Source organism: Leguminivora glycinivorella, chromosome 1 (assembly GCF_023078275.1).
Source record: "Leguminivora glycinivorella isolate SPB_JAAS2020 chromosome 1, LegGlyc_1.1, whole genome shotgun sequence".
Classification (NCBI taxonomy): Eukaryota; Metazoa; Arthropoda; class Insecta; order Lepidoptera; family Tortricidae; genus Leguminivora; species Leguminivora glycinivorella.
Window position 1 is genome coordinate 19376724 of NC_062971.1, and position 5019 is coordinate 19381742.

The window sequence follows — 5019 nt, forward strand, 5'->3', positions numbered from 1 at the left end:
TTTAGATTTTTTATGTTATTTAGATATGTATTTTCTTTTGCTTCACTTTTTTAGGTCAGTATCGTCAATACCATGTCAATACGGTTAAGTGTGTCATAAAGGGTAAGTGTGCCTAGCCCGTATTGACCTTATAGAAAAGTTATGAAATTTATGCATTTATTTGTTTTTTATTTAATTTGTTGTCACATTTAATACGAAAAAACGTTTTAACTCTACGGTGAAACCCTGCCAAAAGTTACATAGCCAAATCAATGACATTACATAATATGTAACTTCGGTACTTACCATCGAGTTCCAGTTGTAAATTTAAAACTTAAAATTGCTATGTTCTCTACTTGTCTAACGGAACTATGGTTTGTTTTTGGTTATGCTCAGACTTTTATCACTTTAAGAAGCTCTTGTTCATAACTATTATTGACGTAATAACTCCATAACAGTGGAATTTATTCCTTAATGTAATATATATTTTAAGTCATTTTTGACTGACGTAGGTATTATTATGGAAAAACTAAATTATTCAAATTGAGAATGTAAGAGAACTGTACCGAGGGAAGCATTAACGGAGTAATCGGTGATGTCAGTCAGTATTGATAGTATTGTATCAAGATCTGTTTATTAGCTTGAAAACGTTAAATTGATCATACATATATCTTTCAAAAACAAATAACACTCTAAATATTTTATGTAAAAAGAGTTGCGAAGATATGTATCATTCGTACATTTACTTTATTAAATTTCGTTACAAAATGTGATTAACAAGAAAATGGATTTTTAGTGTAAAAAAAAATTAATTCAAAATGCTCATGACTTTCACAAGGTACTTAAAATAGATGAAATATGTACACATAGACAACTTTTAGTCTATGACTAGTTTTATAATTTAATTAGATTTACTATTATAATAAATACTTTATTTTACATCTGTAGCAAATAGTATATTAAAGGTCATTAATTACTACCTACTTGCCAATATCATATTGCTTCATTTACGAATACCCACAGTTCTGAATATACATTCCAATCCAGCATGTGTGTTGTGTGTGGAAGTAGATAATTACGATTGTCTCTTACTTATAATGACATTATTTTACTTGTTTATTTGGTTGCATATAAATTTAAGTAAGAATACAATTAAGTATGTACTTACGTTTTAAACTAGCAATACGTATAATTAAAAATTCACTGCATCTGTTTAGGGTTCCGTACAAAAAAGGTACAAAAGGAACCCTTATAGTGCGATTCTGTCCGTCTGTCACATTACTAAATATTTTCTTTTGCGGTTGTTTCTTATTGAAACTTTATTACGCCTAGGCACCACAGCCGGCAGTTCACGTCGATATAATTATATATTATGAAGAGATTATGCTAAATAAACTATTTAGTTTTTTTGTATGGTCATACCATTTTAGATGGTATCACTGTTAACGTTAAAATTTCACTGGCTACATGTTTCGAGTCATCGACATGATTGCTCGCAGCTATCAGTGGCGGCTGGTAAAAATTTCTGCTATGCAACACTGAGCAAAAAGAAACCTACCTTAACATTAGGTACTAGACTAGTAATACATTTTAGGCAAGCCTGAGGGAATCGGCTTGTATGGACCAGCCGCTGCTGGTGGCTATACTCCGTGTAACGTGTGTGTAGATGTAGACGTTCCCACTCGTAGATTCTGCTGCGCCATACGCTTTCTACCGAAATCACCATTTCTATGCAAATATATCAGTTTTGTGTAGACATAAAAAAACTATGTACTTATTATAAATGCTCCACTATCATGTTTTTCTAGACTGATTATTTATGTATTCATAATATATTGTCTTCCTTGTATTCATATTAATGTAATGTTATCTTGAATAGGTACGTCAGCAATAGAGTGTAATTATTGACTTGCCACTGTCAAGCAGCACCGGCAGTCAAGGTGTAATGAAGCATATTTTTTTTATATGTAACCAGTTAAATCTTGGTACCTATGTTGTATGACAGATGGCAGTCACACGACTAGGGTGTGCAAACCGGTTAACCGGTTAACCGAAAAACCGGTTAACCGAGACTTTTTGGCCTCTGTTAAAAACCGGTTTTTATAGTCTCTAACCGGTTAATAACCGAAACTGTATTTATTTCTCAAAATTTCAAAAATTAGGCATTAAAAGGTTCAAAAATACGTAATTATTTAATGTTTTGTAATAATAAAGATTTAATCATTAGTTTTCATTGACAACATTATTATCTGTAATGATTTTATTTTAAAAATTAGTCCCGAGTCTATTCAATTATACATTTTATACAAGACAGTAGAGTCCGGTTAGTATATTACGACTCCGCATAGACCTAACGTCCAACCTCTTACAACGACATAAGCACAAGTATTTATTTGGTTTTCGTATGTGATAGTATGAAAGTACATCCGTTTATTACGACTCCGATTTTAACGACTAGCCGCTATTTACGACACATTTTACACAGAATCCGTCCGTCAAGTCCGGTTGCAACGACGAGCGACAACGTTTTTAGTTTTACTAGTAAATTGAGGAAACAAAGCTACTTCCACCCGAGCACGGCCCCCTGTCTTGCCTACAACAAGTAGCAAGATTACATTGTGGCCATGTAACTTTTTGGAGTATTGCTTTTAAATTTTTAACAATTTGTTCGCCTCGGGTCTAATCTTATAAGCTAAATAGTAACCCAATTTTTATTTTTCGATTGCGTATAAACTAGCTTTACTTACAAATGATGAGCAAGCACGCATACTAAAAAGGACTTTTCTAACTAAACAAGTCACAATAAAATAAGGTATTAATACTATGATAATAATACCCTGTAAATAAACCTATTGATTGAAATGTTTTTTTTTTTTACAGAAAACTCTTTATTTACATGAACATATTAAATGTTTTAATAATAGAGATGTAGATATTACTTTTAATTAAAAGAAATGAAATTCGTTTTGTACGACATCTGGTTAGTACGACGTAATATCAGCGGTCCCTTGAGCGTCGTTGTAACCGGAGTCTACCGTATATTTCAAACTATATTTTTTAAAAGAAAGGTAAAATGGAGAACTTGGTTTTCTTACATCAATTGCTTGTATTACTAGGGGCTCTGGGAGCTGTAGACCTTCGCGACAATCGCGACATGCCTAGAAAACGCAAAACTGACGAATCACATTCAAACCACACAAGCCTTTTTTAGCAATTTCCGCATTTACCAAATTTCCAAAAACTGGATAAAAATGATCTTCATCGTGCAAGTAATACCTGCTACGATATCATCAACATCAGAATTCTTAAAGGTAATGGTAATTATTGCGTAGTACGGCCATTTACTAAAAATCCTCAAAACCGGTTAATAACCGGTTAACCGGTTTTGAAGGAAAAGTCTCGGTTATTAACCGGTTTTTTAAGTTAACCGGTTTTTGCATACCCTACACACGACCCTGGTCCATCGAAAATAAGTGTTAGTAGAGTCATACACTGTCCCTTTCACACTATTATTGGCAAGAACCGAGGGTCATCTATATCAAACCATACCGTCTACTACTCGTAAGCTAATTGCCAACCGTATTATAGTGCACTAATCCTGAAAAATGTAACTACTGAATCCCTAAAACTACAACCCAAACGATTGGCGATAATCTCGCAAAAAAACTGTGATTTCGACATTTCTTGTGTATTTTCAAGGTAGATGTAAATAAATTAATATTTATTGTTTTTATGTCTTTAATTAATCACCCTTAACTTAAAATTATAATGACACATTGAATTATCAGTTTGGGGGCGTTCAAATGTTACTACATGTACACGTTAGTGCGTTTTCACATTATCCGATCCGATATCGGATGTCTGACCGATATCCCATACATTACAGGCGCCATCTTGGATTTTTTCTATGGAAATCCTTCCGACATCCGATACCGGATCGGATAATGTGAAAACGGCTTTACGATGTACGGACGCGTACAAGGGCGGAAGGAGGAATCAACAAATTAGTTAAATTTTAATCCCCAAATATTGCGTTACATTATACATAGCTATAATTTGATCGCTCCCTTTGGAACTTGTGGAATATTTAATGGAATAATACTAGAATACATGTAGCTCAAATAGAAGACCATAAATGGGAAATTATGTTAAAAACAGTAGAAATATCCCACAACTTCGTGTAACTTAAAACACTAATACTAAATTATTGACAAGTTTTATCACAATAATACGTTACTATGTATTACAAAAATGATTATAATAGCCATAAACTGAGGTAAACGTTAAAGAGAAAGGTTTATTACCACTCAACTCACACTTCAAAATACCGAAATTATAAATAAGACCTATATTTACCAATAATAAACTTGCAACTATGGGAACAAATCAAATTATTTTAACAAATATTTTAATTTGAGTTTTTTATGTAGTCAGTAGTCACACTTCTATATATAAATTAAAAATCGAAATAAGATGTCATATATTAAAGAAAAAATGGTGGTGCTCGTCATTTTTTTCTTTAATATATGACATCTTATTTCGATTTTTATTATAATAAACTTGTTAGTTTTTTAATGACATTAAACTTTCAGATGCGTGAACAAAGTAAACATACCTTTAACAATGTTGGGAGATGCTTGGGAAAGTACACTTTTTAAATAGTTATTTGTTATACAAGGGGGCAAAGTTGTATTTTAACGCCGAGTGTGGAATTTAAAAACGAGCAAGTGAAAGGATTCTATAGTGGAACCACGAGCGAAGCGAGTGGTTCGAGAATAGAATGATGAACTTGCGAGTTTTTTAACACACGAGAAGTAAAATACATTTGCACCCGAGTGTAACACAAAACTTTTCCCCTCACTATACCTATATAGCGAGGAAACTACAACGCAAAAAATGCGTTTATCACTGCTTCCAGTAGTTCCACAGGTGGTAAATCATCTTTATTACTAGATTCACCTACTTTTATCAATTTTAAAGCAGTTAATTTGACTTTATTCAAGGTCAAATCACTTTACCCACTAGTGGATAAAATGCGTT